The following is a 27202-nucleotide window of genomic DNA, read 5'->3' as shown; positions in this document are numbered from 1 at the left end:
CTGAGTGTGAAAGTCAATACAGTGTTCTGCTGTCATATACATACATATGTGTGGGTATACATAGGTATAGCAGCATACTTACATTTCAGTTGGAATGATGTGTTCTCTGATAGATCAAATTAGTAAACTAGAACAAGGAAGCTGGAGTGTTGTGCCAAATAATATTACCTGTTCTTTTAAATTTACAAAAAAATGTGGAAAAAAAGTGGAATACTCTCTTTTATAAGATTTTAAGACCCTTACTGTTTAAATCATGCAAATCTTCCTCCTTTTAAGTTTCTTGTCAAGAGTTTTTTTTCCCATTAATGCCTTGCCAACTAATTTATCATGTCTGGGCACAAGTAATAGAAGGTAATAGAACCCTATAGACTATAGGGCCATTTGGATCCAACTCTGACTCTATTTTTTCTTTAACTAATTGATCTTTTAGCTAATCATTTTAGAAGCTTCCACAAAAAGTAGAAGAGAAAACTGAAGTACTAAGGATTTTTTCATGTATTCATTTTCAAAAAAAAAAAAAAGCAGAAAAGGCATTTAGAAAATTAGTACCAATGACAGTGAGGTTATTAAATGCTGAATGTCCTGAAAATGAAACATCTGTGTGCTTCAGCTTCCAGAAAATAAAGACAACAACATGCCTCTAATTTGCCTGATATTAATGATTTAAGTCTAGCATTTTCAGCTGCTAGCAGTGCTGCTGATGTCCTATAGTTTTGGCAGGTTACAATTAGTGAAAATTACAAATCCATGTAATCAAAGGCAGAAATACTGCAAACTTAATCCAGGCATGGGAGACCAATTCACATTTTCATAGGGATGTTTTACAAATACATCTATTTGTGGGCAGCTATGTCATGAACAGTAGTGACTGGTAGACTACAATGTTTCTGCAATTTAGTTGAGGCCATAAATTCTCTGAAAAAAAATCACAGCCATAGAGCAGTTAACAAGTTTAGATATAATCCTGTTTGATAGCTTTTACCCTTCACATTGAGACCTCTAATGTGAAGGAGTCTTTTATCAAATGCAATCATTGTCAGTCTTTCACTTACAAAAATGTACAATTCTCTGCTTTTATTTATAGATAAGTATATGTTAGAGTGTTTAAGTCATTCTCTAGCATTTTTTCTCTAATATTAATATGCTGTGAAAACGATATCATTAGCTAAGATGCAAAGAACTTAGTTGTAGTATAGAGCTGAGTACTTTAGGGTTATGATGGAACTATCAGTATAAGAAAATTCTGATTTTCATTTTTAAATCAGACTGTTCTTTTATTTTTGTCATACAAATGTCTTAACCAAAACTTTTAAGAGGAAGAAAATTACTGAAGGAGGCTGTTTGGTCAAAGAATAATAGTAAGGAAGACCTTTTCCAATTATTTCATACACATTAAATATTGTTTGTAAAAAATAGCAAGCAATAATTAAATCCAGAAACACATGACATAGACTGTATCTTCTGAGCTGTCAGCACTGTTGTTATGACCAAGTTCTTTCAAAATTAGAGAGATGCCTCTGTCTGAATTAAGATGCAAACAAGACCATATGCCAAAGTCAATGGTACAGATTTTTATTTAACAGTAAATGTGAGGTAGAGAGGTATAGAAAGAAACAGGAAAAAGAGAGAAAGGTGGAAAGAAAGAAAGTGATAGATAGAAAAGTTAAGTAGAAAAAATATCACCACTCTGTGGATTCTGATGGCATCCCATTGATCCTCTTCTTATGGTCTTCTCTGTGATGAAAGTCCCAGATTTGTCAAAGTGATGGTTGTGGTCTGAATCCTTTGAGGGAAGCCCAGGGTGGTGGGCTAAAAAGCCCATGGTAGTGAAGGAAGAAGTCCATGTGGTGATGGAAGGAGACCATGTGGGGGAGGGCAGTCCATGCTCTCAAGGAAGAAGGCCAAGTATGGCTTTTATTAGGCTTAGGATAGGTGGGAACACCCCTGGTACCTCCCCTGGGGCAGGAAGGTTTACAATGGATGATGTAATAATGGATCATGGGACATTTCATGAGTCTTTGACACTTTCTAAGACCTTACATCTGCATACATTATGGCCCATCAGTGGAGATGAATATCTTCAGACTGTGTGTGAATTGTCTGGATGCCTCCCTGGAGGGATGTTATCACAGTGGAGTCATTTGTGTAAGGACAAAGAAACACTACCCCACCTTGCACAATTCCTTTTATCCGACCCAGCTTGCAGCCTGAGGTGGTGGGTGTGCATGCCCTCTGCACTGGGGCAGTTACATTGTCAGCTTGCACCTTGATTGCCTGAGCCATCAGCATTCCAGTCTCTCACACCTGTGGATACATTCATCTCCTGGGACAACTAGACAATAGTACCACCTTTATCTTAGGTCAAGTTCCTGTCACAGTTCAAATTAGTAGGCATATCAGGGAGGAGTGGGTTTTGGTGAGCAGTCTCTGCTTTGCACAATTTGCTACAGTGGACAAAAGTCCTTCAGTGATTTTTAACAATGTTTAAGCCGTTAACCATTTCAGTGTCTCACAACTGTGTATGATTTCTTAGGTGTTGATGGCTCAAATACCAATCACTTGAAAAGTACATTTAGTGGAGCTACACCATGTCAGCAATCTGAGGACAGAATTTTCACAGTCATTGCAAAAGCAGCATGCAGAGACCAAGGAGAAGAAATGTCTGTGTGTGTGTGAATGCAGCAAGGCACCTTTACTTCTGCGGACATGCACATGCACAGACCTAAGCACTCTCCTTCAGCATACATCTGTAAACTCATGGGATTTAAACCCTCATATTTTAATCTGTGATCTTTTGTATTAAGTCCAATAACTCAAGCTGGAATAAAGCACAAATCTTTAATATCTATTTTGGACAAACTAAAAAAAGGTTTGTAGATTAAGTGCTCTCTTTTTCCCATGCTGTCTGTAATTATAAGAGGTCTCAGTCTCCAGTGCTACCCTGTCTCATCTTTCCACAAACACAGCTACAGTCATTTTAGAAATGGTTTTTATTACTATTCTCCCATCAACATTGATGAAGCCATGTCAATTTACTGTTATACGTGACTCTCAAAATTTATTTTGCCAACTGTGAAGGTTCACATGAGGCAGAGATCTGAACAAATTGCTTCACTGTCGCTCATTGATGAATCTATGCCAATTATTATTGTATTTGATCCCAAAGATCAGATTTTTCCTACCACAAAAACCTTCAGGAGGCACAGATTCACACAAACCCAATCACTGGCGTTCTACAGGAGATGAATAATGGAAAAGCTATAAAGCTTTTAATTTTGGAGCACTGAGAGGTTCAGCTCGTGCAACATCTTAGGTTATATTAAATGTGCACATATTTGTACATTAAAAATTAAGGTTTGCACATTAAAATTAACTGACTGAAATTACTTCAAAGTTTGAAAACAGACTTTCCTTTAATAGAAAGCCTTCCAAAATATCCAAACTTTATGAAGACAATGTTAGACTAATGAAAAAAATGCCTGGAGAAAAACTATTGAGTGGATAAATCACCCATGATAGTGAGAATAAGGACACAAACATGAGTGCAACTGAACTAGTGGAATTTTTCCTTGCTGAAGAAGACTGTCTTCCATTCCTTCCCTCTCCCTCTCTCTGAGAGGAGGGACCAGACCTTCAGGGAGTTGTTCACCCCAGGAAGAAATGAGAATCAAGAGGAGAGTGAAAGCAAACGAAAGTAAAGGTTCAACAGACTTGAGGCCCTGAGTGATTTGGAGGTAATGGAACTCAACAAACCATGTTGTCACTGCTAAAAAGTTAGATTTTAATGCCCTCAAACATTTTCCATTCTTCTCTGGGACAGTAGCATTCGATTTTGCAAGTATTTTTGAGGAGCTTTCTTTGGATATACAGTGCTCAAGTTCAGTTTCAGGAACAGAGGATTCAATTCATTTCCCTTACAAACCACAAGCAGACTTTGCTTTTGTTTAATTATTTTTCTTATAATGGCTTGGATGGATATCAGTCCCTGATCAAATCAATTGCCCTAACAAGTATAAATCTGCAAGCTGTGCAGCTGAAGCTGCTGATCCTCTAAAAAAAAATTAACATTCTCCCTTCCTTCTCTATTTTCTGGTAAGCACCCGAATGCAATAAGTTGTCTGTACCATCCTCTGCTGATGGAGAAACACACCCTAAACTTTGACTGCTAGTTCCTCTGGGAAATAAAAATTACCTCTGTACAGTGTGATCCCAGTGCTCTTTGGAAAACTGATTCTCATGCACTGGATAATTACTAGAAATGGAGTCTTGCTTCTGTGATGTGTTGGAAAGTTTAACTCTTCCTGGGGACTGAACTGCTGTCATCTCACAGGCAAGTAATCACCTCACCCACCAGATACAGTGTATGTGAAGACTGGGAATGATTTGCTTCATGAACTTGTCAGAGCACAGTTCATGCCAAACAAGGCACCCAGGCAGGGTGCTCCTGAACTCCTCTAGGCTGGATCCTTTGTTAATTGTTGTTATCAGTAGCCATCATTTGCTATATATTTGCATGGGGCTTGGCATACATCTCAATAACATATAATAATAATATATATCAATAATTATATACTATGATAATGATAATTTAGCTAAAAATTCATCTTGTCTTTAATTATCAGGAGTCCAATGTATATTGTGTTAATACTTGTCTTAATCTGAAAATTGACAAAAACAAGTCACTGCTAAACTCATCTATTTTTAAAACTTACAAATATGTGATTACACAGAAAATGTAATGAGTTTTATCCCCTTACCCAATTTCAATGGGCAGTAATTTCTATTATACCCTCACAGGTACAAGGCAGGAAAACAAAAGGACCCAGATCTCACCGCTGAGCCTGACAGAAAACCCACTCATTAATTAATTAATTTTACTTGTTTCTTTTTTTTTAATGTGTCTAAAAGCATATTCAGATGTTTCATTTCTTTTCCATTGGAGCAAATATTAGATAATGCTTCTGTTGGACTATTTGTTAAAGAAAAAGTAATCAGTTTCTTCTATCTAAGCTCTATGAAGAGATGTGCAGAGCATATTTCACACCAGCTCCCGGTTCAGCCTTCTACAAGATTCTATGAATCATTTGTTGCATTGCCTGCTTCTTCCAGTCACTCATGACAGAATAGAAACCAGCTCAGTCTTTTTACACACTCCATTTTCTTGCAAACCACAGCCCTGGGCCTAATAATTCTGCCTTTCTGCTGCAAAAAAAAAGATAATACAATACTAGGAATTCTCTATGTGAAAAGAATATTCATATATAAGAAATCTTTCTTTCTTGCACAGTAGGCTCCAACTTGTCTGATCTATGCTATGTATTGCTTCAACAAATGTGATTCTGGTTACTGATTAAATTCTAATGTGTGAGGACAAAAAGAAAATGCACGTACTCCTGTCACTGCAGAAATAAAGATGGGATTAGATTCTCTTCCTACACTCCAGCTATCAGAGAAAAAATAAAAACACTCCAGGGTTTTGGTTAAACCTTAGATACCACTTTCTGGTTGTATAGATAGTTAAAAAGTAGAAAATTTGTAGGCAATACAGAATTTTCTGAACTTTTAAAGGAAAGGTTTAATAAACACATGTCAAGAGTGACACTATTATAGCTGATCCTGCCTAGAGGGAAGGATGATCTCCTCACAGTGCCTGTTCTAGCCCTAAACACTATGGTTGAGTTAATATATATCCTTAGCATTTTTCTTGCTGTAGCAATGAATTCTGAAGTGACAAGAAAGTATATGCACCTTCAAAGTCAACCAGCTTCTAAAACAGCATATGAGGTGTTTCGTTGTAGCAATTGCATTCTGACAATCAATATTATGGCATATTTTCAAATATCAAATATTTTTCAAATATTGAAAACAGTGGGTTACATTAAAATTCTTTCTGGTAAGACAGACCTCACTTTAGTAGTAAAACCTTTGTGAATCCCACTGGCACAAATGCTCTTTCAGGAATGTTGAGTAGCTCTAAGATAAAGAAATTAAATTCTGTTATTTAAGATTCCTGCAACTCGACTAACTTTGGCATCTGCAGCTGCCCTAATTTGTAGATGAAGGAAAAAAAAATCCATCTGTGTTATATATTTCTGTTATGTTGGACTTTATAGAATAAATCTATAAAACAAACCGTAAAGAGACTCTGAGGCTATATTTCTGATTTCCCAGTAGGTCACAGGGAAGACATGTGACTATATAGAACAGCTAAAGTTCAGAGTGAATACAGAATTGTATTGCTCAAAAGACACTGAATGTGATTTGTCTCACTTTATCTCTAGTTTGTCAGGTGTCCAGTCTAAGGCAGTTGCTCAGTCAATGTTAAGTCTGTAGTCAATGAAGAGAGACTGGTAACTCCTGATGAGAGTTCATCTAGTCTGAAATAAAAATCTGAGAGGTGGGATGAATCACCCCTGAGAGGAACAAGTCTTTCTTCATTTGCTGTATTCTTAATTAGATAAGAGTAGATTTCTGTAGCTTTCATAAGACTGAAGCAATATGAGATTCATCTATGATGCTATGATGCTGTGTGCCAAGTACTAAAGCTAGAAATGGACTTTATTTCAGTATATGACAATAATCTTGATATATGGAAAAAGTGCAATGAAGCATTTTCTGTATTTCTGTCAAGTGTTAGTTGCCAAGCAAGCAGAAGTATTAATATCAAATTTGGTACATTAGTGTCATTTTGCTCTTCTCACTCCCCCTCCCCTTTTAATTCCATGTCACCTATATGCCACAGGACTAAGATTCCACTAGACTCTCTAATTGTACTTTTTTTCTCACCAAGTGGTGACATTTTGCAGAGGTTATATTTAAAATCACTATTCACTTAACTGTATCTAGTGAATAAAAATGGAATAAGCATAACTTGGATTTGTAGAATTTGTCTTTTTACGGGAAATGAGGTGGGGGAGTTATAACACAAGGGCTTACTGATGTTGAAATTATGTACTTTCATAACAGAGTTACTGCAGACCCAAACACGGAAAAGTCATCCCTAAGTACCAAAGCTGGCTGGTAAATCCCTGATCCTATAAACAATAGGCTGCTTTCCATTTCCCTCCTGTTTTCTCTTCAGGATCAAAAGGAAGTAACATAAAAAACAGTCTAAAACAAAAAATGTATGCAGCAGCCAGGTGAGATTCAAACATCATGAACATAAATCAAACTCTGAATAATATCAGTATCCCCTGACTGCTTCCATTCCCACATCACTACGCAGAACATAAATATTGTTTGAATTGTTGGGACATTATAAAAACCTAGAGAAATTTCTTTTTTTACCCATACTACTTGTGTAGGAGGGTTTTTTTTTCTTTGACTTATAACAATTGCTTCAAATGTACAGAGGTGTAAACCCCTCATTTCCTAATCAGTGATTCATTCCTCTGCAGAGACACTGATGAAATCACAGCAGCCAATAATATTTCAGTTCGGGAATAAAATTTTTTCAAAGACTTTCCTCTCAACTCAAAAGCCTGCACCACTAAAGTTAATTGGAACATTTCCAATCATCAAATCACTGGAAGATCATGTCCTTAAAGCACGGTTGCTGATCAGTGCAATACTAAAGGCAGTGTTCCTTCCACCACGTAGATACAGAATATTTGTCCCTGAACCTCTTCTCCCTTAGTGGAGAGCTCCTCAATGACAGCACTGCGGACAGCAAGCCCATGCTGGACTATACTTACCCATCAGTTGTCCAGAGTGCAAGATGTTTCTTCTGATTCAACTCCGTATCAAACATGACAAATTTAGAGCTCTGAGTACATGGTTCTGTCATGTTTCCTACATTTTAATGAAAGCAAACACATTTTACCCTACCTTAGCATAACATAACACCTAGAGTGCCAACACTATATGTTTAATGTTTTTTCTTTAAATCGATTTTTAAACCTGCACCATGCCCTCTGTTGAACAGATCCCAAGTTATTCTCTTTAACTTGAAAAAACACCTGCTTTCATAGATATGTCAGACTGAGGTAGGCAGAGATGGATAAAGAGCAAGAGGGACAAGAAAGGGAAGCCTGGAATCTGGAGCTCAGAATCCCTATAACCTCTTTTTATTATAGAGGGAGACAACTGTCTGACTGTTCTTCAACATCCTGATGAAGCAGAAGTATTTCAAGTGATACTGAATGTGTACAGAACAAAGAAATAATATATTTGCCTATACAACATGCTATGGAGATAATTATTCTAGTTGTTGAACCGTAAAGAAGGACCTAGATACATGAAAAATTATTTAAGAAAAATTTAGGGCCATAGATTAAATACTTACTAGTTACCTTTCTTTTTGATCTGATACCTTCACATACCTACTAGTTTCATTTCTGACAGTGTAAAACCATCAAAACCTGTTGAGGTGCTTCATGCTCACCATGGCCAAATCAACCTTCAGGAGACAGAGGGCACTGAAGGACCCAAGTAATCACACATACTGCTGTGGTTTAACTCCAGCCAGCAACCAAGCACCATGCCGTTGCTCACTCACTCCCTCAACAGTAGGATCAGAGAGAGAACTGGAAAGGCAAAAGCTAGAAAACTCCCAGTTTGAGATAAAGGCAGTTTAATAGGGAAAGCAAAAGTCGTGCACACAAGCAAAGCAAAACAAGCAATTAATTCGTTGCTTACCATGGGCAGGCAGGTGTTCAGCCATCCCCAGGAGAGCAGGGTCCCATCACGTGTTAACAGTTACTTGGGAAGACAAACACCATCACTTTAAATGTGTCCCACTTCCTCCTTCTTCTCCCCACTTTATATACTGAGCATGATGTCATAGGGTTTGGAATATCCCTTTAGTCATTTTGGGTCACCTGACCCAGCTGTGTTTCCTCCCAGGCACCCCCAACTTCCCTTGCCATCATGGCAGTACTAAAAGCAGGAAAGGCCTTGGCTCTGTGTAAGCCCTTCTCAGCAATACGAAAAACATCCTTGTATTATCAACCCTGTGTTCAGCAAAAATTTGATACACAGCCTCATACTAGCCACCGTGAAGAAAATTAACTCTACCCCAGCTAAAACCAGCACACACACTCAGCACATGCTTAACATATCATAACACCAAAACCCCCCCTGAATTTTTTATTATTGTGCTGAATAAGCCATTACATCTCTCAATTTCTCTCTACTGTTGACACCGTTGTCAATGTTTCTTAAGCATATTGAAGGAGGTCTGAAGGAATTGTCTTCCTCAAAGACACTGATTTAGTTGCCAGGTCACATAATATTTGTATGTGAACTCTACATTGGTCTAGGGAATTGAATAACTATCCCACCCCAAAATATTGCAATGTGCCAGAACGAATTCTTGGAGACCATATCCATAAGTTTTTCCTGTGACTAAATATGTTATTGAATTCCTTATTTACAAGTTATTCAAATATGCTTTTTTATCAGATGAAATGACCTTTCCATTATAAAATATTTTGATATCACAAATATTATATATGAATAATAGTATTTAAAGCATTTCAGAAGAAAAACTGTAAAAAAAAAGAGATTGGAAATGCATTGATAAACAGAAAATAGGAAAATAAAATGGAAAACTGTATCTTTCCCCTAATTTATAGTTTTTTCCTCATACTTTTCAATAGATTTTTTCTTCACACTTTGTAGATAAACTTGGATTTGTACTAAGACTCAATGTGTTGGTAATTTTTGACTTAGAGAAAAATCATAATGAAAATACGAAGTCAAAACAATGTAATTTCACTTATTAATCATAGATGCATTTGTGGTTTTAATGTTTTCCTTGCAGGTACCTTTTTCAAGTGATTAAGGTATAATAAAGGTATAATGTGATAGTGTTGAAGGATTACTATTACTAACTATTTTTAGTGCTTGAATTTGTTGAAAGAATTAATGAAAAGTTCACTTAAATGAAAAATTATAACTAAAATCAAGTTAATAAGACATTTAATAAATCAAAAGACATTTTTATTTGGCATTTTTTTTCCTGTAGATAAGGACCACTTCCAATGAAACAGCTATTATTATTAAAAAGAAGGCAAGTGACATATAATTTCTGAATACTCTTGTGCTTCATTTAGCACATGATAAATGAAAGACCTTATTATGTAAAATTCTAACCTGTAGAAACCAATATGGTTATTCATTTTTGTGCTCTCCATACGTAAGTTACGTATGGAGTGTATCCAGAGGAGCACGCATGGGAAGGGTTGTTGGTGAACTGTGTTGCAGTTCACTTGAATTGCAGCACCACTGAAAGGGGTGGCATCACACACAAGTTTTTCTGACATTGGGTGAAGTTCAGGGCTTAAATTTCTCATCATCCTGTCTCTAAAATTTGGCTTTCTCTTGTTTCTTCTCCTTGTGTGTGTTTTAATAAAGAGCTAGTCAGTGACTCAAAGGACATGTCCAAATACATAATTTCTCCAAGGGCAACAGAGAAAGAGGAGGCAATTTAAAGAATTAAATTGAAAGTCATTCTTTTCCTTTTTCTGTGACGGGGGAATAAAAAGACCTATCTAGCCAAGCAGTATCATTTCAACTACCACACCTTCTCCTTCCAACATGGGACCTATGATATAATGTGTCGTTATTTCCATATTGTTAAAATGTATGGATTCTTCTTCATTCCACAGCAAATCAAACTTTGACTAGAGCATTTTCTCCCATTCTAACTCCCTGCAATCTAACGTCTTCAGCCTCTTAGCTTTCAATACACTGGGGAAAAATTCATCCGCTTTGTCCACCACTATGATCACACCGAATTCCTCTTTTCATGTCTCTAGTGAATTCTCTGCACGAAATACATCATATTTTGGTACCATCTCTTTTTTCAAACTCTGAATAATTTATTTCCCATCCATAATCCTCTTATGCCTTTTTTTGTACTAATATGTGAATAAGGAGTATTATTTTACAGAAGTTGTTCTCAGGAGTTAATTAAAATCTATTGTGGAATTTCTGTTCAGCTTTGTGATAATACTGAAAGCTACATACATGCAAAAAATATAAACAGTAAATTACTCCCAGATTAGAGCATTTATGTGTTACAATTATCAATATTTGCATATTATTAGAATCAAATATTGCAATTGCTGTAAGAATGGCCCAGTAAGAGAGGTAAAAGGTGAAACCTGCTAGTTTCTCTGGCAATTGAAGTGTTCTCAAGACATGAAACTAGGACCAACCTACAGGAAAGATGAAGCATGAAAAAGGGGAAAGACCTAATGTCATGAAATTACTGAAAGCAAAGGAGGTGTTTGACAGAGTTCATTTTGCATAGTTGTTAGGTTATAACTATATTGAAGTATATGACAAAGCTAGGTGAGTTAATTAGGATCCTGGAACTATATTTAGAAGTTGCTTGGGCAAGTCTGCAGTGCACTGCATTGCATTAGGTAACCTGAAGGGTCCTACTTACCTGGATTGTGAGGAACAATCTGGAATGAGAAGTCAGAAGGATTTCAATTCTTCTGTCTACTCCGTGACCACCTAACAACCTAAATAAAACTAATAACTCAGTATACATTAAAGATATGGTAAAGCAAGCACAGTTTCCTCTCGGGCAATAAAACAGCACACCACTGAACCAGTACAGACAATTTTTACACTTGAACGGAAAAGTAGACATATTTTTGCTCTGTTTACATCAATGTTTGTCACTGGCAGAAAATGTCTAGTAAATAGTACGAATAGGGCAAATGTATAAAGATATTCTCCTTGGAAATTCAAAAATATGCAGAAATAAGTTTCCTGAAATAAGGTTGTCTTTCTAATTAGTAACCTTAAACAAATTCTTCTTTCATGAGTTTAACCAGTTTTTAAATTCTGTAAAATACTAGTATCCAAAATATTTTTGCGTGAATGGGCTCCACTACTTAATAGCATGCTGTGTGAGGAACCATAGCCTTTAGTTTGTTTTCACCTGCCACTTGCTAGGTTCATTTGCTTGACTTCCATTTGTGTACTAGAAGGGAGTGTATAATAATTTCCTATTTTTGCCCTTTATGATACTCCTGATTTCGTGGTATTCTTTTGTATCCCAAGTCATTTCGGGTTTTTTCAACCTGAAGAGCCCCAATTCTACATTGTCACTCGTCAGTGAAGTAATGTTGAAAAGGTGATATGTTAATTTGTACTGCTTTATAGAGGAAGTGCTACTAAACACGTACATCTTTTGCTGATACATTGTTTTTTATCTACCAAAATTTGTCAAGGAATCCATGCGTTACTTTCCACTAGTACTTACACAAACTGTCTAAAACAGATTTCCTGTGAGGGTGCCCTTGTTTAGGTGTTTGTTTGAGAACAGGTGTCTGACTTCTGAAGATCTGCAGTTCTGGAAAAAAAAAGAAATTCTCTTTGGTAGTGGCTTTTCAGTAAACCTCTGGGGCACTATACATTAGGGTTTTAGCATGCATGGATAATGTACTGCAGACTGTTAACTCCAGTATAATGAACATGTACAATGCTTCTTAAAAAGCACCTACTTTGTAACCATTGTTTATCAATAAACACTAAGAATAGGCTGTGTGCTGAAAGAATTCAGAATTAAACATCTAGTTCCCTTATGGGAGTTCTTGCCATAGATACAGCTTCTTCTTTGCAAAAATTTGGCTGTGGCCAAGCGGGTTAATTTTAATATGGCCATTAAGATGAAATGCAGCAGCCTTGTTGCATATGTCAGGCCTGGAAACCTGAAGGAGTTCCTGAATACTGCCAACATGCACATTGCCAACACCCAATTATACTACAGTGGAGAGGAACAACCCTCTACCAAAATGGAGAACCCCAGGAGCTCTAAATAGATACTTGTATCTATCTAGCAGATTAGGTAAAATCAGTCACAAAAAGTAGTCACGTGTGAAATGACAGATTACAGCTGACACCAGTATTTCAATTTACCAAATTTATGACTGTGAAAATAAACAGTATAGGATGAATTGATGAGATATGAGGCCTAAGAGCACGGCAGAACAGCAGAACCCAATAAAAACAATTCATCTCCTGACAAAAATAACCCATCATCAGACATCTGTTGAAAACTTAACTATTCATTTTCCACATCGTGGTGCTCAGAGAACATGTTACCTGACTAAGGTTTATAGTAAAACAGCTGTAGAGGTTATGGGAATAGCAACGGGATACCAAGCCACAGCACTAAAAGCTGATTTCAACCCAGACCCAGCTGCTACTGCATCAGAATTATTTCCAGATGACAGTGCAGCCAGCTCTGAAAGCAATTATTTTCTCAGTTCACTTCTTGAAGAAAAGAAGCCCACATTACATGAGCCAGTAACACTGCTGGCCATTCTTGGTTCGTTCATCAGCACTTTTTACAGTTTCAACCTCCTTGTGCTTTTCGTCCATCTCTATTCTTTCAGTTAATGAAATAAGAAATGCCTTGCCCTGCAGAATGTAACAATGACAGATATTCAGGTCTCCACATGTGTCCTACACACACACACACACACATATACAAACCCTCTCCCTTTGCATCATCTCTTAGAGAGAGCGTGGTCTGTTCTAAGATAAGAACACCAGGTAGGGTTTGCAAGAGGAACTGTCTGAATGCTCACATAATTAATGCGTTCCAGAGATGGGGTAACTGAGATGTTTGTGATTGGCTTTGGTGCACCTCAGCCTCCAAAAGGGTATAAAATGCTGCTGGAGACTGAGGCAAAGGGGAAAACTGGGCTACTGAGGTTGCAGGCAGCTTCTGAGTGGATTCCTGCCCTGGCAGGTATGCCTGCAAAGTACGTCCAGTCCAAAGAGAGGGAACACTCACCTTTTGGACAGGTAAGCAAAAAGCACTACAGCTTTTTAATTGTGGATTCTGCAAGGCCAAAGATTGTAAACCTGTGTGTTTCTAGCCAAATCTGCTTATATTATAATCCTTTAGATACTGTAATCCATTGTAATCAATGATAAAGTTGTTATTTAGATACTGCATTGGCAATATTTAGATATGTATTAGCAATAAATCTAATGATAATCATCCACACATCACTGTGTCCTGCTTCCCACATCTGGATGACAACCTTCCCTCAACTACTCTGCTACAGTGAGTCAATGGGAGAACTTTGCCACATCAACCAATGCCTGTTCTGCACTACTTCAGTGGTATATGCAGGGATACCTGTCTTCCACCCACCACCACCAGCAGCTCCTTCATAACCTGAATGTACACGTAAGATTTAATTTCCTAGAAGAAATAACAATAAATTGATAAATATTATTGAGTTACTAACATAGTTTGCAAAAAAACATATTGATCATAACAAAACTATGAAATGTGCCTCCAAGAATACAGCTATACCATACATGGAGATGCTGCTGATTGGAAAAGTTGTGTAAACAGAATAGCAATAGTAATGGCTTCCAATTAATACATCAAGAGAATTCAGAGGTCGCCATGTTCTCCAACTGGGGGAAATGAATCAGCATATTCTTTATTTTCCTCTATGAAAATAGGAATAATACTATTTTTGAGACAAAGTCTAAATGAAATGAAAACTCAGAGAGACTTTTCTCTTCATCACCCTCACAAATATATATCCTGTCCCATCATTTTTCCAGTAACAGTGGAAATATTCTTTCATTCCATGGCTTCATTTTTTATCTTTTGGTGATGAATATGATATCTCAAATGGAAGGGGGGGGAATTCCGCTTTTCACCTGTGCTTTAGTGCATGGTATGATTCTGGTGCTCAGCACTACAGTACCTCAATCCTTTGGTGTTTTTAAAGGTACAGGAAATGCTTTACTTTCTCTTATGTCTTTTTTTCCCCCATTCTGTTTCTTTCTATTGAGGGGAAGCATTTTTCTTTTAAAGAGGTGGATAGGATTCATCACATTTTTGTCTTCCTCTCTACTCAAACCAGGGGAAAAAAGTTATAAAAGACTTTCACATTTACTGCTATCATTAACAAATCTTTTAGGCATAGCAAATTTCCCAGCTTCTAGAAGGAAACCTACAAGTAATTATACCTGCTCCACTGTTGAACACTTGGGTTTTACAGTTCAATATCTCCCATGGTTTATGGGGCAGGCACTATGTCAGACCCCTCTATTTGGCACTGGAAAGCGTACCGTCAGATTAGAGGCTGATTTAAATCAAAAGCCACATATCTGGACTGGGAGTGATCTGTTAATATTAGGTGATTAATTTATGCTACTAAGAGAGTGTATATGATTAAGAAAAGGTTCTTCTGTGCCTGCTGGCTTTGCAGGCAGGTTCTCCCTTCCCTAACTTTAAAGTTGATTGCATCTTTGAGCTTGGCCAGGGCAATTTCTGAGTCATCATTGTGTATCTTCATTTCTCCTGGGGTTATTTATCTGCAAAATATTTCCAGCTAGAGGGGACATCTGGACAACTATAGATGTGTTCCCTATTGCCCATTCTGTGTGCTGACCTTTGCTGAACTTTTGTTGTCTGTCCTCCATTATATCAGAAGCAATCATGAAATAGAACAAATGTGGACATCTTTGGCACAGTTCATTTGTCTTCATTAGGTTCTTGCAACAAAAGTGGCACATCCAATGACTACACAAATACCAACGCAATGCTAACATTCTTCCTGGTACTAAAACATGTCAGAAAGAAACTAAAACCAATATCCAGTATCCTCTGTAAGACAGATAACATTGCCATGCTACCAGGAAAAAGATGTTCATTTTTATGGGTAAAGCACCTCTTTAGTGGACTCCAAGGTAAAATGACTTTGGCTTCTGATTCATCTTGATGTTCCCAGAGAGAGGGATGTGTCTTCAGATTTAGTGCTGTGGAGCAGTGCTAAGTCTGTCTGCATTTGACCCTTCTTTTGGGAAATCCTAGTACAAAGAACCCAAATGTTTAACAGTCTGTCAATGCTCAGCTGTGCTTATTCATATCAAGTGGTTTGTTGACTCTCCCATAGAATGTGGTACAAAAATAATGTTAGTCTCCCTGACAGAATCTGATGAAGAAATTGGATCGTGAGTGATCATTTCTCCTGATATGGCTCTGGCACAGGAACATTTTGGTTCCTTTTTAAAGAGAATACAACAGGTTCACCTTCTCTTGATGAGGAATCACATATATTAAGAAGCGGTATGACAGCTGTATCACTTTTCCTCTTAATATGTTCTAGTGCACTGGCAAGGAAGTTATCACACTGCAGCGATTGCCTCCCATCAAATATATCCTGACTGAAGTATATCTGTTCCATTCATGCATAAACATATTATGCAGCCAGTGAAGATAGAAGATTATTCTGATTGCTCTGAAGCAACTTCTGAAAGTGTTTATCACTCCCCATGGACTAGAGAGGTAGTCTAGGCAGACTACTCAACTAACTTAGCTACCTATATTAGGTTTCTGTCTTGTCCCGAAAGAATAATCAACACAAACTCTGCAAACAACTGGCTGAAACATGATTCCTGTATAACTTGTTTTGATTTACAAGACACAAGTGGATGAATGAAGAATCACAGTAAAAAAATCCAAGGAAAACCTAAGCCAGTAATTTCAAAAAATAATACTGATTATTCATCAGTATGATTATTTGCATGCTTTTTGGAACTTTCTAAGTTTCAATTAACATTTGATATCTGATATACCCCATGCAATTTATTCACTCATTCTAGTATTGATCACACTCTCCTTCATTCTTAAACCTATCAGACTGCACATTTTTAGTTCCAAGCATGAAAAGCTTACCATTTTCCATCATTGCCAAGATTCTTTCCATAATGGTTTTGTTACCAGACTTTCTTTTTCACTAGTCCAGCAACACATTAGCTGAATTAGTTCTCTCTATATAAAATTTTCATGGTACATCCTTGCCAAATTGACCTTGCACACTATCTTATTATTTTAATTAGACTCACCTAGACTCATGTTTATCAGAAGATTAACAACAAAATTAGTTTTATAAAAACTGTGAGCACACTTACAAGACATGGAAAGAATGTTAGGAGCATTGCACATAAGAGAAACTAAGGAATCGGAAGCTTAAGATATTTGAGTTCATAACAGAGCAGCATTATTAATGTCAGAATGAACAAATAAATAAAGGAGACAAAAATTAGTGTTGTTCTGCAGCAGCTGAACTAATGAATCCCTCGTTTCCCTCCATGGTAGTAGTTCCTTTCCACACTCTTGTAACTTCCCCTATCTCAGATGTCTTCCAAACCCCTATGGTCTCCTCCCGCAATGCCATGAGCTCCCCCCTTTCACCTAACTGCATGGCACACTCTTCATTTTTTCAGCGAGGTAAGAAGAGGTCAAGACATTGCCTGTTGAAGACGTTCTGATGTGCACCGCCACTTGGATGGCTTACTGCTGTTACAATTTCCACGTGCTTTTCCACCAAGAGAATCACCAATGAGGCCACCTCTCCTCTACTTAGGCATCACTTTATGTGACATTTTCTGGCAAAAAAGTCAATTTAAGAACAAACTCCTCTTAACAAACTCAGCTGAAATTTGCCTAACCATTCACAACTGCATAAAGAAAACAGACATGAACAGACACAAGGTCTGATCAGCTCATTTCCTTAAGCAACTGGTCTCAAAAAAGTGCTCACACAGCTGTTTCATGTAAGGCTTCCTAGTAGCTAAGCTCTATCTATAAAAATTGCTGCCTTGGGGTTCAGTAATGATGCTGTACCAAACTGGAAAGTTTTGCTGACATAATATATTTCTATTACTTCATTACTTTCACATTGCCTATCTTCTTTGTATAGCTCAGATACAACTTGGCTTGAGCTATGACATAGCAAGTTTCTCATCAGAAGAGTTTAAATTTTTAATTCTTTGAGGAAGGTGACCTCTACTTTTCTGTACATTATTGAAGTGGAAATGTCTTATTCTGTGAGATGTTTCCATTTATTTTAGTCATTTGGTAATCCCACTTTCCAATTGCATTAATTCATATCACCTTCACTTTCTTTTTATTTAGTAAATTAATGACAAATAAATTACAACTCTCTAATTTATGACAACAAAGCCAACGCTGCTATTTGCCAAAGAGGCCTTTTGCCTTGGGTATTTTCTTGAGACAATTCCTGTTGATGGGTGCTTTTTGACAATATTTGATTTCCCTTCTTTCCTCTCATAATTCTCCTACACCTTATTTAACAAAGAGTGGCAAACTGGCAGTTTGTAGAGACACGTAGCCATTAACTGTATTGCTATAGCTGCTGTTCTGTCTTGAAAAAGCAGACCAAAACAATCTTAGTTGAAGTCATCTTAATTTTCAGAAACTTTATGAATCATGCTGAAAGAGCTGAATATCAAACTCTCATCTTGTTTGGACACGTGACAGTCTTTATGCCTCATATAGTATGTCCTCTTGAATAGAGCATGCAACCTTATAGAGACTTTTCTTTAATGAACTATTAGATTTTGAAAAGTCTGCCAGTCTAAGCCAGTGATGGAGAAAGGCATAATGTATCTGTAGAGACAGATACTGATGGTACAAAATCTGTTATATGTGCTTCACTGACAAACAGCAGTTCTTTCTTGGTTAGAACACTAATGGCTGACTTGTTCTGGGCTTACTAAGCAACAACTGTGATGGTCTTTCCTAATTTACTGTAATAATGAGTTCTTGCAAGAGCTGCTTCTTTGGAGAAGACTATTTATTTCACTTTTTCTTCAAAAAAATTTGATTTGAAAATACTCCAAGGTTGAATTCAAGTCCAGTTCAAGAAGAATGTTCATAGAGTCTGCAACAAAATGGTTAAACTGAAAACACACAATGAACTTTCAAGTTAAATTTAAGACAATTATTCTGAAATAACAAAAAAGTACTTATTCTGATAAAGAAAAATTTTAGATGTGACTCCTGCAGGCTTGTCCAATGGAGTTTTTCAAGCATTGAAATGGCATAGCCTCACTGAAATAACTGGAGAAACAAGGTTTCTATATCTCATAATTTAAGGATGAATGTTTTCCAACTATTAGCATTTTTAGTCATTTTAGAAAGACTCCACTGACTTTACCAATTACAATTACTAATTACTTTTACAACCCCATATAAAGTTGAAATCAGGGCCAACATCTATAGATGCTGAAATCTTCTGGCACTGTGTAATCAGTTTCAGAGGCATGGTATTTGCCTGAACAAGTATTTCTTTTCTATCTGTGAAATATCAATGCTAACAGAAGTGGTATTATTGTCTATCAAGGTACAATTTTCTATCACTAGAACAGAAGCTTGTTGTCTTCTAATGTATGAAAAAAATGGAATCAGAAGAATTAATTTGATGATTTGCTTTGTGGTAGGTAGTTGGTGAAAATCAGACATTTGGTGTTTAAATTATTATTTTTTTTCCATTTGCAATGAAAATATTTGAACATGTTCACGAAACAGATTTATCCCCAATGATTTTTCTCAGCTTGAAAATACCAGCATGTGGGACAGTAATAGTTCTCTTTGATTCCTCCTATTTCTAGATTTTTCCTCTCCCTCTTTCTCCTTTCCCTTTTTTTACATCCTCTGGAAATAGCAAGATAGCCTCCCTGGATTAAAAAAAAAAAACAAACCTCAAATTCAATACCTGCCATGAAATATAGGAACAAAATAGCTCATTTGAAGGACAATTATTGTAACTAACATTAAAATAACAAATAATTTCTCTAGATAGAATCTTCTAACATATTAGAAGAGAATCATTCTCCTTTTTCGTATCTTGACGGGTTTGTCCTTACCAGTCAAATTCAGGTAAATATTGACAATTTCTTCTTTCATTAATTTTCCAGTTGTTTCACTTGGAAGGGAAATAAGTCCCCTCTAACCATAATTTCTGGAACCAAAGAATTTTTTTTTGCAAGCCAGAAGAAATCCAATTGCATTATGAAGTTATCTGCAACCACCAAACTCATTTTGATAAATCTCAAAATGCAGAGCTAAAGGACAAAATCTGTGCACTCAAAAGGATACTTTGCTTAAAGTTTCATGTAGTGAAATTCCTCCCAGCTGTGCCATATAATGGCTGCTTTTTAGAAAGGTCCTGTATAATATATAATATTTTATATATAATAAAGAAATGTTTGTGCAGCATCATGCCTTCTAAAATTTCTCAAATATTATGCTGCTTGCAACTGTACCAGACTGGTTTATTAACTGATATTTCTGCTTGTTAAACGGTAGAATAAATCACTCTGTGAATTTCAATTTTAAGTCCTAATTATGAGTGACTGAATGCTAATGTTCTTCTTAGGATCATGCAATTGTTTCACCATGTGGTGTATTAAAATCAGTAGAAAATTTATTCAAACAGGAAAGAGACTAACTTGATTTTATATCTGATCTCTTCAGTGTTAAGGGGGCTTGAATTTTTTTCCTACAAATTTTCCTGCTCTAGTACAAAGTACTTTGATGGAACATAAAATGAAACTATAATTGCTTTTCATGTGTGAAAAGGATCCCTTTTGTAACCCACTGGAAATCAGTGTGCCAGGCTGGGGTGTACGTTTAAAGAAATGATGTTTCAGAAGGAAGTTCTTCAGCAAAATTAATTTAATTGCCAAAGAACATTGTTGAGGACAAAATAAGTAGGACTGTAACAGTGAAACTTTTATGAGACCTAATAAAGAATAAGATTATCAACTCAGGGATAATAGAAAAGAACTAAATGGTCTTTGAGACTGGAATAACAGGAAGGGATGAAACTGAGGACTACAGAGTAGAAGGTTGTTCACGGATGATGACACGACAGCTAATAATTCAGAAATTAAAAAACATGAGAATGAGGATTGATGTTTGAGGGACTGGTTATTCATATGATGTATCTATGCAAACATAAAATGTATCAAAACAAAAATACTGATGCAGCATAGATGAAGAAGCAAGTTATTAAGCAAATATTACACTTCTAACTTCTTATTTTGACAGCATTGTTTCTCCTAACATCAACATCTGCTGTTTATCTGAAATATTAACTGACCTAATTGAAGTATATCTTTGCTTCAGATTTAAAATTATGACAGTAAATAACACTTGTCCCAGAATCCATTGCCTGCTGTATTTAAACCTATCTATTGTTTAATGAAAAGTCACCCAAATTTGTTTATGTGATTTACATTTCAGGTCCTGGGAGCAGAACAATTTGATCATTGAAAGAGATTGCTACAGAAGCAGGTTTTTTCACCCTGGTCACATTTTTCATGTCAATTTTCCCTTAGTGGATTTTCACATATTTCCTAACATCTATTATTCAGTTATTAGCTATAATGAAATCTAAGCCCAATGGGAGTTCTCCAATATATGAACCTATCTTTTTCCACTTCCTGAAACTAGAGAAAATACTTTCAAAATGAGGGAAAACAGCACCTTATTCAGAGCAAAATGAGACACTACGTTTGTCACAGTGTCCCATAAAAATGCACATTAAAATTGCTAAGCTTGATGAGAAAAGAGGATGAAAGTTAACTTAAATAATTAAACATATCTATGGCATCCCACCTATGTACTGTACTGACTTTGAAAGTAGTTATTTGTGAAGAGTCTTTCACGGGAGAAAACTGAGGTCACTGTGTCTTTATGTCCTCTGTCGAAAAATAAATAATTCAACAAATAGTGTCCTGTCTAAAACATTGCAAAAACATCCATTCAAACAGTGGAGAAATGGGTGAACAGTCTTTTTGCTTTTCTGATGAGGGAAGGGGAAAAAGCCAGGCAAATTTAGTCCAGTGAGACCCTCTCAGGGTTTCAGTAAGGATCTTGCTCTGTTTTATTCTCTCCCAAAATGTGTTATACCTATGACATTACCAGAAAAAATACTCTTTCCACTTGCCTCATGAAAACTCATACATTCCCTATAAATCATTCAGCAAACAATTCAGTGCTGTTCCTGGCATCAAACTATCAACTTTTAACCCCCAGTTCTTGCAACATTATTCACAACCATGGCAGAAACAGGTGAAACGACCCACTGCTTCTAGTGTCAAGGTTCAGGATAACAGATAACTCCATATCTTCTAGCTACTTAGTATTTAGGTAGGCATGGTGTAATCCTTTGCTTGAGAGAAGCATATGTATATGTCAGTAGCAGTATTCCAGAAGAAAAATGAAGATACAGGATAGGCAAGAGTGAAAAAGAGAATGTTTCATTCCTGCAAAGTGACCAGTTCACTCTCTTGGTGCATCAATGATTCCTATTCCAGATTTAAACATGAAAGAGGATGGAGAGTGAAATGACAGAATTGGCATTTGTGCAACAGGTGTTGCACAATGCTCTAAATAAGAACCTCCAGTTCTTGGTTCTGTTGGGTGAAAATTGTATGGAGAGCATATTACTAATATCCTTTGGGGCAAAGGGTCTGGTAAAATCCCAAAATTTGAGAAAATCCTGTTTGCTCGTATTTATCTAAAAATCCATGTTTTCACAGTCTGATGTATCAGGTCAAGGGTAAGAAACCACTGGAGAGACAGAACTTTCTACTGCTGGCCCTACATCAAAGCATTTCTGTGCAGAGCATAAGGACAGTAGAGGAAAGGTTGTTTAATAGAGGCCTATATGTCTCTTACATTTGGAGTTACATCTGATTTTGCTTCTTAACTAATCACAAGGATAAAGAAATGCCTTTTACAATTTAAGCTCAGGTCTTGCTCTACCTTTTTAACAAAAGGAAGAGCTCACACAAATTCATACAATTTCTTTCAGGTTTATCAGTGATTTGGCAATGGGAAATCGTATTATCTGGAATGGAGCTATTTGTAACATTTCTGGCATCTTAATTACATTGTTACTCTCTTGTTTCTTCCGAGCTGAACTTCTACCCTAAAATTGAGAGAAAGGAGTTATAAATCTTAAACTTGGTTTGTAGCAGTGGTTTTTCTCTAGGAGTTGTTTGCATTCTGTGTTCTTTGAAGACTCTGCAGTTAGTCCAGCACTGGATCTTCAGTGTCAAATCAGGGCGTGTGAGATTTTCTGGGGATAAATCACCAAAAAAGCTTCAGAGTGGAAAAATGTTATCAGATTTCAGTGACTTTGCTCAGCATTATACCTAAACCTGTGAGAGCACAAAGGAGGCATGAACTTCTATATATTTTATAATCTTTTTGATCTAAAAATACAACTTCTCATGGAAATCCTATCCTTCCTCCAAGGAGTAAGCTAAGCAAAGTACACCAGTTTGGTTCAAAGCATTTTATGTGATGAAATTAGTGTTTTCTCAATGAAGAGAATGGGACAGTAAAAGATATAAAGAAGTGGTCATGTACAAATTTTTTTACAGTGTTAAACACAAATTTCTGAAGAAAATCTTCAAGAAATCTTGAGGACAACTGCTTAGCAAACTGTCAATACATAACCGAAATCGAAAGAAGGCACTGCCTTAAACATTACAATAAGGATTCTGAGCCAGTTCTTCCAGACATTATATGAGGGGGGAGGGGAGGGAACCTAGTTAGTTGTAAGATGGAGTTTGATATGTTTATGGAAAGGATTTTATGTTGGAGTCATGATCATGATATTGGGACAGTAATTCCCATGATACTTTCTGTTTCATATAAATTCTGACATTCTCAATGCTTGGACAAAGTATTTGGGCAAACTCTTTGTCTTGATACTATTTCAAAGCTTCTGAGACTGTAACTATCTTCCAAGAGTTTGGAGAACCATGTGATAGTGCATCAGAAACAGAGGTTGTGCTCCATTTAACCTGTCCATCACCCCACTCATATCTGGAAATCAGGAGCCTGCCAGGCAGGCTGCTGACTGCAGTGCTCTCTGTGGGAAACTGGTTCAGAGACAAGGAGTGGAACACGTCTCCTTCTGACCACACCAGTAACAGATCAGCCCAATGGAAAGAGAAGATGCTTTAGCAAAGCTGGTCCCAGGCCAACAAATTAAACAAAATCCTGTTTAGTTCCCACTGTGTAGACAGTACAAATACAGAAATATCAGTGTCTGCACTCCAGAAAGATATGTCCTTAACGATCACAGACTTGAATTCTGGTATATTTTCAACCTCCAGATGGTTGCAAAGTATAGCCCTTAGTAGCAATCATTGTAAATCCTGAGCTGAAAGCAATAGCTACTAAATGCATGACTTAACAAAATGAGTGTGAAGGACAAGGAGAGAAACTAGATCACATCCTCTGTAGTAGCTCTCTAATTTTCTAATATCAGCAGTGAACTCACTTCATTCCTACTTGCCTCTTTTGACTCAAAAGTGCCAATATTCTCTTTGCCATCTGTTCCTGCCATTTCCCATAGCCAGGACTTTGATCCCTTTCAAATCAAACACCAGTGTGGTGGTTCGAGACCCCCAAAATCCAATTCCCAAGTCCAAGTCCCCCTCCCACATCTCACCCGTGTGAGATGGGTTTTCCAGACACAACACAAGACTCAATATAGGGGGAAGGGAGTTATATTAAAATCACTACACAAATAAATATTATAATACATCATATACATAATCTTAACTATCTATTCTATGATAAATCAGCATTTACATTGGATCAAATCTCTTCTCCCTCCAATAAATGTCCAGGAGGGAAGAAGGAAAGATCCTTTCTACCTTCAGGGCAGCAGTCTCTCCTCCTCAATGCAGTGGTTGTAGTTGGATCTCTTTCCAGTACACACAAGGGGGTCTCCTCTCGCCCCTCTCAGCCCTTTGACTCCAAGCAAAGGTTTCTCTTCTGTGGACTGCAGTTGCAGGGACAGGCTCGCTTCACCACGTCATATCACAAAGTGCAGGGGTCTTCGTGATGGTCCCTTTCCTCAGGGGGTTTACCTCTCAGTCAGAACGTCCCGGGCAGCTTTCAGTTGAAGGCCTTTGCCTCAAGAGTTCTACCAGAGCTCCTGTGCTCTGTCTCAGGCCACCAGCCTGGCAGCAGCAGCAGGGAGTCAGGCCACTTCCCCCGCATTCTGTCTGGCCATCCCGGTCCAGCTTCCAGGACATCTTGAGCTTCTCAGCTCCTCTCTCCGGTACTGCTGCATTCCAAGACTCCCCTCAAGTGGGAGTCCATCACCCCTCCTCTCTAGCAGTTTTGGGGGTTTTTGGTTCAGTTCTTACCCCCAAAACTGTCTTTGTTGAGGTTTCTCTGCTCTATTGCCGGCTCTCTCTCTCTCTCTTTGCAGGATATCTTTCTGTGTTGCTGCATGCCATCTTTGCTGCTTCCCTCTTGTCTCTTGGTTTTCTGCCACAATTCTTCATTCACTGCTGCTCCGCCGCTGCTCCTGCTGCCCACTCACAGTGGAGAAAGACTTCCAGTTTCTCAGTTACAGACCTTGGTCCAGTTTAACACTGTTTCCAAGTTTCTGCAACCGCCAGCCGGGGTTGGGGGCCATGGCCCCCCAGTGGGGCTCCTGCCCCTTCTCCTTGTGGCTTCAGAACATGGCCACTTCCTCTTCCACAACCTCATCCTCCTTCTTTTCCGGTCTAGTGTGATATGTTTAAATTTCGCAGGAGCGCTGATTGGGTCAACACCAAGAGAGACACCACCCCCTCGGGGGTTACCATTTTTTTTTTTAACTCCAGGAGAAAAAAAACCACTTTTTTTTCCCCACCACAATTAGCCAGTCACCTCTTGGCCCCAGATCCATCCTCATCTCAATAATAGATGCAGTTGCTATGGCTGGGTTGGGTGTGTTGCATGGATACAGCTGAAAGTCACAGGCTGGAGCACTTTCATGCCAGATCTATGTTCATAGCAGACAAAGGAAACACCAATAACACCTCATCAACAGAAATGAAAAATACACTGTTTCCCTGCTGAATTTCTCAAGCAAAAAATTACAGAAGTGAGATAAATTAAGATGGAGGCTCTAAGAAAAGTAAGCACTTCCTACAGCTGCTACAAAATGTATATACTTATTAGAGAATTTTTCAATTACATATCTGTAGAGTAGGCTAAGATATTAGAAAAAAAATCTGGTTTTTAACTTTGAAAATTGTCTAAATAAACTGGTTTGATATTTTCTAACAAAACTCTTATATTTTTCTGCCTTGAAATAACTTTGTTTTAAAATAGGCTAAATAAAGTTTATTTAAGCACAATCAATATTTTTAGATCTCAGAGAAATTTTTGTTTATAAATTAATGTAAAATATATTTTATTTGAATCAAAGACACTTTGGACTTCCAATTTGCAAAGTCTTAGATTTTTATACTTTATTCTAATTTAAAATAGATTCTTTTTTTCAGCAAATCCATTTTCAAGTAAAATGAGAGAAGCTTTTCTTTCTCATTTCATCCCCAGGTTGTCCTTGCAGCTGCAATTTTAGAAGTTGCGTATAAAACAATATCTCTGTTCATGTATTATTCAGGTTATGGTTACTGGGACAATCTTGTTCCAGAATTCAAGTTACTGAAAGATGTATTATTTTATTACCCAGATAGGGACTTTTACTGAAATTCTATGCTTCAATTTCTTTTTCTGTCTTTGAGAGTGGTTTTTACATTGTGTGCAAACCAGGAAGAAAACAAACAGTATGTTATCAAAATAAATCTCACTCAGATGAAAAAGGCCAAATAGAGGTTAATCCAATTACTTAATGGTTGTCTCCTTTTGCCTCTTCCTTCAGGCAGCTGTGCTTTTACATGTTTTGCTTCCCTCTGGTAACATGATTCTTTAAAGTTCTTACCTTCATAAAGGAAAAAGTACTTCATTGTGCTCTCTAAACAAAATCTTTCTCCATTACAGAGGAATATAAATATGGTCAAAAAATTGTACATGTAGTGTTGAAACTTCTCATTTAAATCAAATATTTGATTTTCATTTAGGGTGTACAGGTCATTGCTCTTAAATTGTTTTGACTTATTCTTGAAGTCAGAACTCTCACTGAATTAAATATATAGTAGAAATATCACTGAAAATTTGATCAATAACATTAATTGATTTGATTGATAACATTAATGTTTGACTCAGGTAAATACATTACTTCAGAGAAAACAGGATAAATAGCAGTAGAAGTCAAATAAATATGCTTAATACAGTTTTAATGAGAACAAAATCTAATGAATTGCATGTGTATGTTTTCAACACTCCTGCTTCAGGGAAATTGAATGTGCTGACTACTGTTAGCATCATCCCTCTGGAAGTTTAATGCCTAAGCAGTAAGCTGCAAAAAAATGATAAGTGACCTACAGGGAGGAAGGGCAGCAAGTGTATAGCGAATCAGATAACTGGGCCAATTAATCTTTGGCATCCACTTGTAACTTGCAGAATAAGTATTCTATTGCCTTTAGGACATGCCAGAATATTCACAGCTAGAGTACCCAGAACAAG

The sequence above is a fragment of the Pipra filicauda genome, unplaced genomic scaffold, assembly GCF_003945595.2.
Source record: "Pipra filicauda isolate LSUMZ 115617 unplaced genomic scaffold, ASM394559v2 scaffold354_size748207_pilon, whole genome shotgun sequence".
NCBI classification, from domain to species: domain Eukaryota; kingdom Metazoa; phylum Chordata; class Aves; order Passeriformes; family Pipridae; genus Pipra; species Pipra filicauda.
The sequence above is the reverse complement of the archived record's forward strand: the minus strand, read 5'-3'. Positions refer to the sequence as shown.